Source organism: Parasteatoda tepidariorum, chromosome 7 (genome assembly GCF_982258835.1).
Source record: "Parasteatoda tepidariorum strain Cologne lab strain chromosome 7, Ptep-v5.0, whole genome shotgun sequence".
Taxonomy (NCBI): Eukaryota; Metazoa; Arthropoda; class Arachnida; order Araneae; family Theridiidae; genus Parasteatoda; species Parasteatoda tepidariorum.
In genome coordinates, this window is record NC_141761.1 from 11,011,632 (window position 1) to 11,026,276 (window position 14,645).

The following is a 14,645-nucleotide window of genomic DNA, read 5'->3' on the forward strand; positions in this document are numbered from 1 at the left end:
AAATAGCTATGAAGTCCCTCCCCTCCAATGGTCCATTTTATTGATTTTCTGATAATTCTATGTGCATCATGCCGATTGCAGTTTTCTGATTGTTAACTTAGCCATCTAGCAGCGAAAAATTCATATCCTTGTTGACACTAGGGCTAAATTTACGCAATTACGACGACTCAATTAAGCCCGTCAGATGTCTGTATTTTTGTAAAAATATCGCATCTTGTTATATGTAGAAATACAGGCTTTTGATTGACATAATTTGTCAATGGTAATTGCGAAAATTTAGCTGTTCATTCAGTTGTGCATTCCTATACCATTAGTAGTACATTCATATACAATTGAAACGAAGCGAAGAGGGAAGGGAAAAGGGCCAAACACATGAAACTGGTCTCTCCCCAGATGGCGTATTCGAGCGTTGCGATCGCCACGCCAATATCGATATCTCCTCGATTTTGGCGGTAAATCCGAGTTGCAAGCTTCGTTTGTTGGTAAACGAAAACAAATCTCGATATCCAAACCTATTTGAGGTTTGCACCTGCTTGTGAACCTGCACCAAACTTGTGAGAGGCAATATTTTCAGAAATAATTTTGTTAGTATAAATAAATAATATAATTTCTAAACTCATGTCTGCTGCATTTCATAAGATTTTAGTGATAATAAGTTATTTTTATGAGTTTGAAGAGAAAATTTGTTTTAGTCATTTATTGATATGTTAAAAAAGGCTATATGGCTACTGTAATTAGAAAGAACTTTATATTCTTTAGCTTCTTAAAGCTATTTAAAACTATTTGTTTTATATAACTAAAGCTATATAAAACTAAAGCTATTTAAAACTTAAAGCTGTTTAAAACTATCTTCTTTAGCTATTTAAAACTATTTGTTTTTGTTGCAAGCATATGCTAGTGTTAGTATTTAAAGTAGTGAGATGTATATTTTGTAATAGATGTAATAAGTGGTTTATAATGATTTTTATTCTAATATTAATTTTAAGTTTTTCTTCCATTTTTAACCACATGTTTACTATCTTTCTACCAATTTATGTTCAATATTATATAACTGCAAATAATGTATGTGATTCATATTATTAAGTCATTTGAAAACTGTTAATGAGTTTTGTCCTTAACATCTAATAGGTATGACATTTTTGATGTAACTGATATCTCTTAATTTTTACTTGGGGAAATTGACTAAGACAGCCTTGGCTAGTAAAATGTTGTTGTGCTGAGAAAGAACAAGAATAGATGTCTCCAGCCAAGTCATTGTCTGTTTACGAGAGTTGTCCGTTTATGGGAAGGGCACCTTAATGACAAAGTTTAACACTGTAAATTGTTTTTAGAATATTTATTTAAAATAGATATAATTAAATAATCTCCAAGGATATTTAATTTAACTTTAAAGAATATTTTTTTTCTATGTAAGACGAATATATGAAAGTATGATGTAAATGCATAATTCTAGATGTAGCTACAGATAAATGAATATTATTTTCCTTTTAACACAGATATTCAAGTTAGTCATATGATACCAAATGGGAGCTTTTAGTCCTCAGTCTGTTTCAGTTATTAGGTTTACATCTCCCATCACTTGATAGGAAACATGGTTAATACCTTTTTGAAAGTAAACCTCTCGTGATACGCAGAAAACAAAAGGAATCAATGCTTACCTGTAAAGTAGGAGAACTAATTAATTTTCTAACAGGCAAGGGTCTGTCCACACATTTTGTTAAAGGTCCTGTTTTTGTAAAATTGTGAAAAAATTACTTGTAATTTGTGACTATCAAATAAACGTTGAGTCATATTCTTTCAACCAGGGTCCTGCTTTTGTGAATTTGTGCAAATAGAGTCCTGTTATTGCAAAAAAACTTTTTCAATGAGTTTTTTAATTGTAAATAGATACAAGATATGCACAGCATTGTAAAATTACAATTTAAAAAAATTAAATTTTTAAAATAAATAGCAATTACTGCTATTAAATTAGAGATGTAACATACAAATATTTGGTATTTAGCCTATACTGCAGAATGCAGATTATTCGTTTTGGACGAATAAAGAAAGAAGCATCTGCCGAAGACTAAACTTGGTTGGTTTACATTGTCTTTCTTCCCCCCTCTCCCGAGAAGGGTTTATTTGATTAACAAAACAATAGAGAAGTTGAGGAAATAGAAAATAACGTTTCATAGGGCAAAGATGACTGTCTGCGTCCGGTTTATGGATGTGTCCATTTCACGGAGAATGTACCTAATGATGTCCGTATTGAGAGGCTTCCGTTTCGCTGGTGTGTCCATAGCAGAAGTTTCGCTGTATTTCTATTTTTCTTAATAAAGTTATAGAGTAAAGGGTATTCATTTAAGAAATATATTCTTCTCGACATGCGTTTGATTACATTCTTTATATTTTATACTCATAAATAAAATATTTATATTTTGAATAGTGTGATAAGTACTGCTCTTTCAAATCTCATGAAAGATGGCTTTGATGTTAAAGCTCTTCAAGCATTCCGTGTTCTTCGTCCTCTGAGGCTTGTATCGGTGGTGCCAAGTAAGTTCATTCACAAATCCTAATTAGTTTTCCTTCTATGTGCTTTAAATTTAAAGCAAGATTTATTTGATAACAATAAATTAACCGCTTACCTTACCAATTTTTTTAAAGAAAAAAAAATGCAAAAAGTCAACATATATTTTTATTATATTAAGAAATACAAAGTATACATAATACACAAGTTCTAAGTTGAAATTTTAATTTTTTTATGTATAAAAATATTTAATTTACCATAAGTTTACTATCCTAAATTATCATGGGCAAATGAAAAAAGTTATATATTAGTCTTTGTATATGTTTACATCTTCATCATCTAAAAAATCACCTGAATTACTTTTACTTTCGCTCCTGAACGCCAATTTTTTACTTTTTTTTGTATGTATTTTCATCAACCATCGTACATTCAATTGTACGAAGAAACACATCTGCAGTCCCACAAATAGTCTTACAACTCCTAAATAAAAATTAACAAACTTCCTATCACAGCAGATTATTATTTTTTGTTTTGCTGTCGGCAGAATAAAAATGTGATAAAACAAAACGTACAGACGAGTTCTGCTATGCCCGAGTTTACTCCAGACAATAAATATTTGCATTGTGTACATACAGAGTTAACTCTGCGGATAAACGGAGAATTAATCTGCTGAGTTTAAATGGTGTTTATTTAGGCTAAAATGTATGCTTTCACATCTCTGTAACTCTCCTGTCACAATTTCATAAAATTCCTATCTCCCTTCAACTGGTTAGGTAGAACAGGGAAAACCTGAAATGGTCAGGGAATTTTATTATAACTTCAAAAATCAAGGAATAGTTAGGGAAAGTTGCAATTTTTTTACATTATCCTGAAATATATTCCTAAATCATGCCTGGAAAATAATCAGTCTTAAAATTGTCAGAAACAGTAATCAGTTATTGAGATTAGAAATAAATAATTTATACATCTATTACAATTATTTGTTATAACAATTTCACATTTTAGTCACACTGAAATGTTCCCTTCCTCATTAAATATTTTTTTTTTATATATAGTTTATATTATATATTTGCCATATGCTTACTTATATTATACACTTGTATTTCAATTTAACTTTGACAAGTTATATTCATCATGAGTCCAGTTATTGTTTGTATTATATACTTACTTATATTATACACTTGCGTTTAAATTTATCATGGCGAGTTATATTCATCGTCAGTCCAGCTATAGTTTATATTATATACTTTCTATTTAATTATGATATTTCTATTTAATTATGACAAGTTATATTCATCATTAGTTCAGCTATAGTTTATTATATTCTTGCATTTTTTATATACTTGCATTTCCATTTAATTATGACAAATTGTGCTATCAGCTATAGTTCGTTTTATGTACTTGCATATATAATACACTTGCATTTAAATTTAATTATGACAAGTTATATTCATCATTAATTATAGTTTATATTATATTTATATATTATATATATTCAGCTATAGTTTATATTATATACTTGTATATATTTGCTTATATGATACATTTGCATTTCTATTTGGTTATGGCAAGTTATATTAATCAGGAGTCCAACTATAGTTTATATTATATACTTGCATATATTTTCTTATATTATTAATTTGCATTTCAATTTGGTTATGACAAGTTTTATACATTATTAGTTCTGCTATAGTTTCATATTATATACTTGCTTATATTTGCTTTATTATACATTTGCATTTCAATTTAAGTATGACAAATTATATTCTTCATGAGTCTAGCTATAGCTTATATTATATACTTGCATATGCTTACTTATATTATACACTTGCTTTTCTATTTAATTTGGACAAGTTATATTCATCATGAGTCCAGTTATTGTTCGTATTATATACTTACTTATATTATACATTTGCATTTCAATTTGGTTATGACAAGTTATTCTCATTGTGTGTCCAGCTACAGTATATATTATATACTTGCTTATATTATACACTTGCGTGTCAATTTTCATGGCGAGTTATATTCATGGTGTGTCCAGATATAGTTTATATTATATACTTGCATATATTTTCTTATATTATTAATTTGCATTTCAATTTGGTTATGACAAGTTTGATACATTATTTTTTCTGCTATAGTTTATATTATATCCTTGCTTATTTTATACACTTGCATTTCAATTTAATTATGAGGAGTTATGTTCTTCAGGAGTCCAGCTACAATTTATATTATATACTTTCATATGCTTGATAATATTTAATACTTTCTTTTCATTTTAATTATGACTAGTTATATTCAACTCGAGTCCAGTTATAGTTCGTTTTATTTACTTGCATATATTATACACTTGCATTTAAATTTAATTATGACAAGTTATATTCATCATTAATTATAGTTTATATTATATACTTGCTTATATTTGCTTATATTATACATTTTCATTTCAATTTAATTATGACAAGTTATATTCATCATGACTCCAGTTATTGTTCGTATTATATACTTGCTTATATTATACATTTGCATTTCAATTTAGTTATGACAAGTTATAATCAATGTATGTCCAGCTATAGTTTATATTATATACTTGCTTATATTATACACTTGCGTTTCAATTTATCATGGCGAGTTATATTCATCGTGTGTTCAGTTATAGTTTATATTATATGCTTGCATATATTTTCTTCTATTATTAATTTGCATTTCAATTTGGTTATGACAAGTTTTATACATTATTAGTTCAGCTATAGTTAATATTTTATCCTTGCTTATTTTATACACTTGCAATTCAATTTAATTATGAGGAGTTATATTCATCATTAATTATAGTTTATATTATATTCTTGCTTATATTTGCTTATATTATACATTTTCATTTAAATTTATTATGGCGAGTTATATTCTATACTCATCGTCAGTCCAGCTATAGTTTTTATTATATACTTGCATGTACTTGCTTATATTATACATTTACATTTATTATGGCAAGTTATATTTATCGTGAGTTCAGCTATAGTTTATATTATATACTTGTATATATTTGCTTATATGATACATTTGCATTTTTTTTTGGTTATGGCAAGTTATATTAATCAGGAGTCCAACTAAAGTATATATTATGTACTTGCTTTTATTATACACATGCATTTCAGTTTAATCATTAGTCCAGCTATAGTTTATATTATATTCTTGCATATATTATACACTTGCACTTCAATTTAATAATGACGAGTAATATAAATCATGAGTCTAGCTATAGTTTATATTATATACTTGCCATACGCTTACTTATATTATACACTTGTATTGCAATTTAACTTTGACAAGTTATATTCGTCATGAGTCCAGTTATTGTTCGCATTATATACTTGCTTATATTATACATTTGCATTTCAATTTGGTTTTGGCGAGTTATATTCATCGTCAGTATAGCTATAGTTTATATTATATACTTGCTTATATTTGCTTATATTATACACTTGCATTTCAATTTAATTATGACAAGTTATATTCATCATGAGTCCAGTTATTGTTCGTATTATATACTTGCTTATATTATACATTTGCATTTCAATTTAGTTATGACAAGTTATAATCAATGTATGTCCAGCTATAGTTTATATTATATACTTGCTTATATTATACACTTGTGTTTCAATTTATCATGTCGAGTTATATTCATCGTGTGTCCAGATATAGTTTATATTATATACTTGCATCTATTTGCTTATATTATTAATTTGCATGTCATTTTGGTTATGACAAGTGTTATACATTATTAGTTCAGCTATAGTTAATATTTTATCCTTGCTTATTTTATACACTTGCAATTCAATTTAATTATGAGGAGTTATATTCATCATTAATTATAGTTTATATTATATTCTTGCTTATATTTGCTTATATTATACATTTTCATTTAAATTTATTATGGCGAGTTATATTCTATACTCATCGTCAGTCCAGCTATAGTTTTTATTATATACTTGCATGTACTTGCTTATATTATACATTTACATTTATTATGGCAAGTTATATTTATCGTGAGTTCAGCTATAGTTTATATTATATACTTGTATATATTTGCTTATATGATACATTTGCATTTTTTTTTGGTTATGGCAAGTTATATTAATCAGGAGTCCAACTAAAGTATATATTATGTACTTGCTTTTATTATACACATGCATTTCAGTTTAATCATTAGTCCAGCTATAGTTTATATTATATTCTTGCATATATTATACACTTGCACTTCAATTTAATAATGACGAGTAATATAAATCATGAGTCTAGCTATAGTTTATATTATATACTTGCCATACGCTTACTTATATTATACACTTGTATTGCAATTTAACTTTGACAAGTTATATTCGTCATGAGTCCAGTTATTGTTCGCATTATATACTTGCTTATATTATACATTTGCATTTCAATTTAGTTATGACAAGTTATAATCAATGTATGTCCAGCTATAGTTTATATTATATACTTGCTTATATTATACACTTGCGTTTCAATTTATCATGGCGAGTTATATTCATCGTGTGTTCAGTTATAGTTTATATTATATGCTTGCATATATTTTCTTCTATTATTAATTTGCATTTCAATTTGGTTATGACAAGTTTTATACATTATTAGTTCAGCTATAGTTAATATTTTATCCTTGCTTATTTTATACACTTGCAATTCAATTTAATTATGAGGAGTTATATTCATCATTAATTATAGTTTATATTATATACTTGCTTATATTTGCTTATATTATACATTTTCATTTTAATTTAATTATGACAAGTTATATTCATCATGACTCCAGTTATTGTTCGTATTATATACTTGCTTATATTATACATTTGCATTTCAATTTAGTTATGACAAGTTATAATCAATGTATGTCCAGCTATAGTTTATATTATATACTTGCTTATATTATACACTTGCGTTTCAATTTATCATGGCGAGTTATATTCATCGTGTGTTCAGTTATAGTTTATATTATATGCTTGCATATATTTTCTTCTATTATTAATTTGCATTTCAATTTGGTTATGACAAGTTTTATACATTATTAGTTCAGCTATAGTTAATATTTTATCCTTGCTTATTTTATACACTTGCAATTCAATTTAATTATGAGGAGTTATATTCATCATTAATTATAGTTTATATTATATACTTGCTTATATTTGCTTATATTATACATTTTCATTTTAATTTAATTATGACAAGTTATATTCATCATGACTCCAGTTATTGTTCGTATTATATACTTGCTTATATTATACATTTGCATTTCAATTTAGTTATGACAAGTTATAATCAATGTATGTTCAGCTATAGTTTATATTATATACTTGCTTATATTATACACTTGCGTTTCAATTTATCATGGCGAGTTATATTCATCGTGTGTTCAGTTATAGTTTATATTATATGCTTGCATATATTTTCTTCTATTATTAATTTGCATTTCAATTTGGTTATGACAAGTTTTATACACTATTAGTTCAGCTATAGTTAATATTTTATCCTTGCTTATTTTATACACTTGCAATTCAATTTAATTATGAGGAGTTATATTCATCATTAATTATAGTTTATATTATATACTTGCTTATATTTGCTTATATTATACATTTTCATTTCAATATAATTATGACAAGTTATATTCATCATGACTCCAGTTATTGTTCGTATTATATACTTGCTTATATTATACATTTGCATTTCAATTTAGTTATGACAAGTTATAATCAATGTATGTCCAGCTATAGTTTATATTATATACTTGCTTATATTATACACTTGCGTTTCAATTTATCATGGCGAGTTATATTCATCGTGTGTTCAGTTATAGTTTATATTATATGCTTGCATATATTTTCTTCTATTATTAATTTGCATTTCAATTTGGTTATGACAAGTTTTATACATTATTAGTTCAGCTATAGTTAATATTTTATCCTTGCTTATTTTATACACTTGCAATTTAATTTAATTATGAGGAGTTATATTCATCATTAATTATAGTTTATATTATATTCTTGCTTATATTTGCTTATATTATACATTTTCATTTAAATTTATTATGGCGAGTTATATTCATCGTCAGTCCAGCTATAGGTTTTATTATATACTTGCATGTACTTGCTTATATTATACATTTACATTTATTATGGCAAGTTATATTTATCGTGAGTTCAGCTATAGTTTATATTATATACTTGTATATATTTGCTTATATGATACATTTGCATTTTTTTTTTGGTTATGGCAAGTTATATTAATCAGGAGTCCAACTAAAGTATATATTATGTACTTGCTTTTATTATACACATGCATTTCAGTTTAATCATTAGTCCAGCTATAGTTTATATTATATTCTTGCATATATTATACACTTGCACTTCAATTTAATAATGACGAGTAATATAAATCATGAGTCTAGCTATAGTTTATATTATATACTTGCCATACGCTTACTTATATTATACACTTGTATTGCAATTTAACTTTGACAAGTTATATTCGTCATGAGTCCAGTTATTGTTCGCATTATATACTTGCTTATATTATACATTTGCATTTCAATTTGGTTTTGGCGAGTTATATTCATCGTCAGTATAGCTATAGTTTATATTATATACTTGCTTATATTTGCTTATATTATACATTTGCATTTCAATTTAATTATGACAAGTTATATTCTTCATGAGTCTATCTATAGTTTATATTATATACTTGCATATGCTTCCTTATATTATACACTTGCATTTCAATTTAATTATGACAAGTTATATTCATCATGAGTCCAGTTATTGTTCGTATTATATACTTGCTTATATTATACATTTGCATTTCAATTTGGTTATGACAAGTTATATTCATCCTATGTCCAGCTATAGTTTATATTATTTACTTGCTTATATTATACACTTGTGTTTCAATTTATCGTGTCGAGTTATATTCATCGTGTGTCCAGATATAGTTTATATTATATACTTGCATCAATTTGCTTATATTATTAATTTGCATGTCATTTTGGTTATGACAAGTTTTATACATTATTAGTTCAGCTTTAGTTTCTATTATATCCTTGCTTAATTTATTCAATTGCATTTCAATATAATTATGAGGAGTTATACTCTTTAAGAGTCCAGCTACAGTTTATATTATATACTTTCATATACTTGTTAATATTTTATACTTGCGTTTCAATTTAATGATGACGAGTTATACTCGTCAGGAGTCCAGCTACAGTTTATATTATATACTTTCATATGATAGATAATATTTTATACCTTCTTTTCAATTTGATTATGACGAGTTATATTCATCTCGAGTCCAGCAATAGTTCATTTTTTGTACTTGCATATTTTATACACTTGCATTTAAATTTAATTATGACAAGTTATATTCATCATTAGTCCCACTATAGTTTATATTATATACTTGCTTATATTATACATTTGCATTTTAATTTATTATGTCGAGTTATATTCATCGTCAGTCGAGCTATAGTTTTTATTATATACTTGCATGTACTTGCTTATATTATACACTTGCATTTCAGTTCATTATAGCAAGTTATATTCATTGTGAGTCCAGCTTTAAATTATATTATATACTTGCTTTTATTATACACCTGCATTTCAATTTAATCATTAGTCCAGCTATAGTTTATATTATATACTTGCATATATTATACACTTGCACTTCAATTTAATAATGACAAGTAATATTAATCATGAGTCCAGCTCTAGTTTATATTATATACTTGTATATACTTTCTTATATTATGCACTTGCATGTCAATTTAATTATGACAAGTTATATTCTTCATGAGTCCTGCTATAGTTTATATTATATACTTGCTTATATTATACACTCGCGTTTCAATTTATCATGGCGAGTTATCAGGGGTCTGTCCAGACATTTTGTGAAAGGTCCGTTTTTTTAAAATTGTGAAAAAATTACTCGTAATTTGTGAATATAAAATAAACGTTAAGTCACATTCTTTCAACCAGGCTCCGCTTTTGTGAATTTGTGCAAATAGGGTCCGTTATTGCAAAAAAAATACTTTTTCAAGGAGTTTTTAAATTGTAAAGACATACAAGATTATGCTCAACACTGTAAAACTATAATTAAAAAAATCAAATTTTAAAAAATAAACAGCAATTGCAGCTACTAAATTAGCGATGCAACATACAAATATTTGGTATTTAGCCAATACTGCTGAACGCGGAATATTCATTTCGGACGAATAAAGAAAGAAGCGTCTGCTGAAGACAAAATTTAGTTCGTTTACATCTGTCTATCTCCCCACCCCCTTCCTGGGAAAAGTTTATTCGATTAACAAAACAATAATGAAGATAAACAAATTTGTGAAGGGTCCAATTAAAAGGTAAATTATTTTGTGAAGGGTCTGTTTTTAAGTTCAAATATTTTGTGAAGGGTCCGTTTTTATGAAAAGATATTTTGTGAAGGATCTGTTTACGAACCCAAATTTCTTCTAAACAGTCCCCTGGTTATATTCATCGTGTGTCCTGATATAGTTTATATTATATACTTGCATATATTTGCTTATATTATTAATTTGCATGTCAATTTGGCTATGACATGCGCCATACAGTTTATGGTCTATACTTTCATATGCTTGATAATATTTTATACTTTCTCTTCAAAATAATTATGACAGTTATATTCATCTCGAGTCCAACTATACTTATTTTATGCGCTTGCATATATTATATACTTGCATTTAAATTTAATTATTACAAGTTATATTCATTTGTCCCACTATAGTTTATATTATATACTTGTATATATTTGCTTATATGATACATTTGCATTTCTATTTGGTTTTGGCAAGTTATATTAATCAGGAGTCCAACTATAGTTTATATTATATACTTGCTTTTATTATACACCTGCATTTCAGTTTAATCATTAGTCCAGCTATAGTTTATATTATATACTTGCTTTTATTATACACCTGCATTTCAGTTTAATCATTAGTCCAGCTATAGTTTATATTATATACTTGCATATATTTTCTTATATTATTAATTTGCATTTCAATTTGGTTATGAGAAGTTTTATACATTATTAGTTCTGCTATAGTTTCATATTATATACTTGCTTATATTTGCTTTTATTATACATTTGCATTTCAATTTAAGTATGACAAATTATATTCCTCATGAGTCTAGCTATAGCTTATATTATATACTTGCATATGCTTACTTATATTATACACTTGCTTTTCTATTTAATTATGACAAGTTATATTCATCATGAGCCCAGTTATTGTTCGTATTATATACTTACTTATATTATACATTTGCATTTCAATTTGGTTATGACAAGTTAAATTTAATGTGTGTCCAGCTATTGTTTATATTATATACTTGCTTATATTATACACTTGCGTGTCAATTTTCATGGCGAGTTATATTCATCGTGTGTCCAAATATAGTTTATATTATATACTTGCATATATTTGCTTATATTATTAATTTGCATGTCAATTTGCTTATGACAAGTTTTGTACATTATTAGTTCAACTATAGTTTATATTATATCCTTGCTTATTTTATACAATTGCATTTCAATTTAATTATGAGGAGTTATACTCTTCAGGAGTCCTGCTATAGTTTATATTATATACTTTCATTTGCTTGATAATATTTTTTAGTTTCTTTTCAATTTAATTATGACTAGTTATATTCATCTAGAGTCCAGCTATACTTCATTTTAAGAACTTGCATGTATTGTGCACTTGCATTTAAATTTAATTATGACAAATTATATTCATCCTTAGTCCCGCTATAGTTTATATTATATACTTGCTTATAATATACATTTGCATTTCAATTTATTATGGCGAGTTATATTCATCGTCAGTCCCGCTATAGTTTATTTTATATACTTGCATATATTTGCTTATATTATAAACTGCATTTCTATTTAATTATGACAAGTTATATTCATTGTTCAGCTATAGTTTATTATATTCTTGCATTTATTATATACTTGCATTTCCATTTTATTATGAAAAGTTACATTCATCATTAATTATAGTTTATATTATATACTTGCTTATATTTGCTCATATTATACATTTTCATTTCAATTTATTATGGCGAGTTATATTCATCGTGAGTCCAGCTATAGTTTATATTATATACTTGCATATATTATACACTTGCACTTCAATTTAATAATGACGAGTAATATAAATCATGAGTCTAGCTATAGTTTTTATTATGTATTGCCATATGCTTACTTATATTATACACTTGTATTGCAATTTAGCTTTGACAAGTTATATTCGTCATGAGTCCAGTTATTGTTCGTATTATATAGTTGCTTATATTATACATTTGCATTTCAATTTGGTTATGGCGAGTTATATTCATCGTCAGTCTAGTTATAGTTTATATTATATACTTGCATATATTTGCTTATAATATAAGTTTGCATTTAAATTTAATTATGACAAGTGATATTCATCATGAGTCCAGTTATTGTTCGTATTATGTACTTGCTTATTTTATACATTTGCATTTCAATTTCGTTCTGACAAGTTATAATCAACGTATGTCCAGCTTTAGTATATATTATATACTTGCTTATATTATACACTTGTGTTTCAATTTATCGTGTCGAGTTATATTCATCGTGTGTCCAGATATAGTTTATATTATATACTTGCATCAATTTGCTTATATTATTAATTTGCATGTCATTTTGGTTATGACAAGTTTTATACATTATTAGTTCAGCTTTAGTTTCTATTATATCCTTGCTTAATTTATTCAATTGCATTTCAATATAATTATGAGGAGTTATACTCTTTAAGAGTCCAGCTACAGTTTATATTATATACTTTCATATACTTGTTAATATTTTATACTTGCGTTTCAATTTAATGATGACGAGTTATACTCGTCAGGAGTCCAGCTACAGTTTATATTATATACTTTCATATGATAGATAATATTTTATACCTTCTTTTCAATTTGATTATGACGAGTTATATTCATCTCGAGTCCAGCAATAGTTCATTTTTTGTACTTGCATATTTTATACACTTGCATTTAAATTTAATTATGACAAGTTATATTCATCATTAGTCCCACTATAGTTTATATTATATACTTGCTTATATTATACATTTGCATTTTAATTTATTATGTCGAGTTATATTCATCGTCAGTCGAGCTATAGTTTTTATTATATACTTGCATGTACTTGCTTATATTATACACTTGCATTTCAGTTCATTATAGCAAGTTATATTCATTGTGAGTCCAGCTTTAAATTATATTATATACTTGCTTTTATTATACACCTGCATTTCAATTTAATCATTAGTCCAGCTATAGTTTATATTATATACTTGCATATATTATACACTTGCACTTCAATTTAATAATGACAAGTAATATTAATCATGAGTCCAGCTCTAGTTTATATTATATACTTGTATATACTTTCTTATATTATGCACTTGCATGTCAATTTAATTATGACAAGTTATATTCTTCATGAGTCCTGCTATAGTTTATATTATATACTTGCTTATATTATACACTCGCGTTTCAATTTATCATGGCGAGTTATCAGGGGTCTGTCCAGACATTTTGTGAAAGGTCCGTTTTTTTAAAATTGTGAAAAAATTACTCGTAATTTGTGAATATAAAATAAACGTTAAGTCACATTCTTTCAACCAGGCTCCGCTTTTGTGAATTTGTGCAAATAGGGTCCGTTATTGCAAAAAAAATACTTTTTCAAGGAGTTTTTAAATTGTAAAGACATACAAGATTATGCTCAACACTGTAAAACTATAATTAAAAAAATCAAATTTTAAAAAATAAACAGCAATTGCAGCTACTAAATTAGCGATGCAACATACAAATATTTGGTATTTAGCCAATACTGCTGAACGCGGAATATTCATTTCGGACGAATAAAGAAAGAAGCGTCTGCTGAAGACAAAATTTAGTTCGTTTACATCTGTCTATCTCCCCACCCCCTTCCTGGGAAAAGTTTATTCGATTAACAAAACAATAATGAAGATAAACAAATTTGTGAAGGGTCCAATTAAAAGGTAAATTATTTT

At 26.3% G+C, this 14,645-nt stretch overlaps 1 protein-coding gene across 5 annotated transcripts in view; it reads left to right on the forward strand.

The window, feature by feature from the left end:
• Positions 1-395: 395 nt before the first annotated feature.
• Positions 396-14,645, forward strand: part of LOC122272235 (uncharacterized) — a 66,932-nt gene continuing 52,682 nt past the window's right edge. For 2 of the 5 annotated variants that reach the window (XM_087167307.1, XM_087167308.1), the window contains exons 1-2: positions 396-584; positions 2,426-2,532. The gene's annotated coding sequence lies outside the window, so the exon portion shown is untranslated. The remainder of the gene's footprint in view (positions 585-2,425; positions 2,533-14,645) is intronic. The other 3 variants (XM_087167310.1, XM_087167306.1, XM_087167311.1) reach the window with 3 other exon arrangements.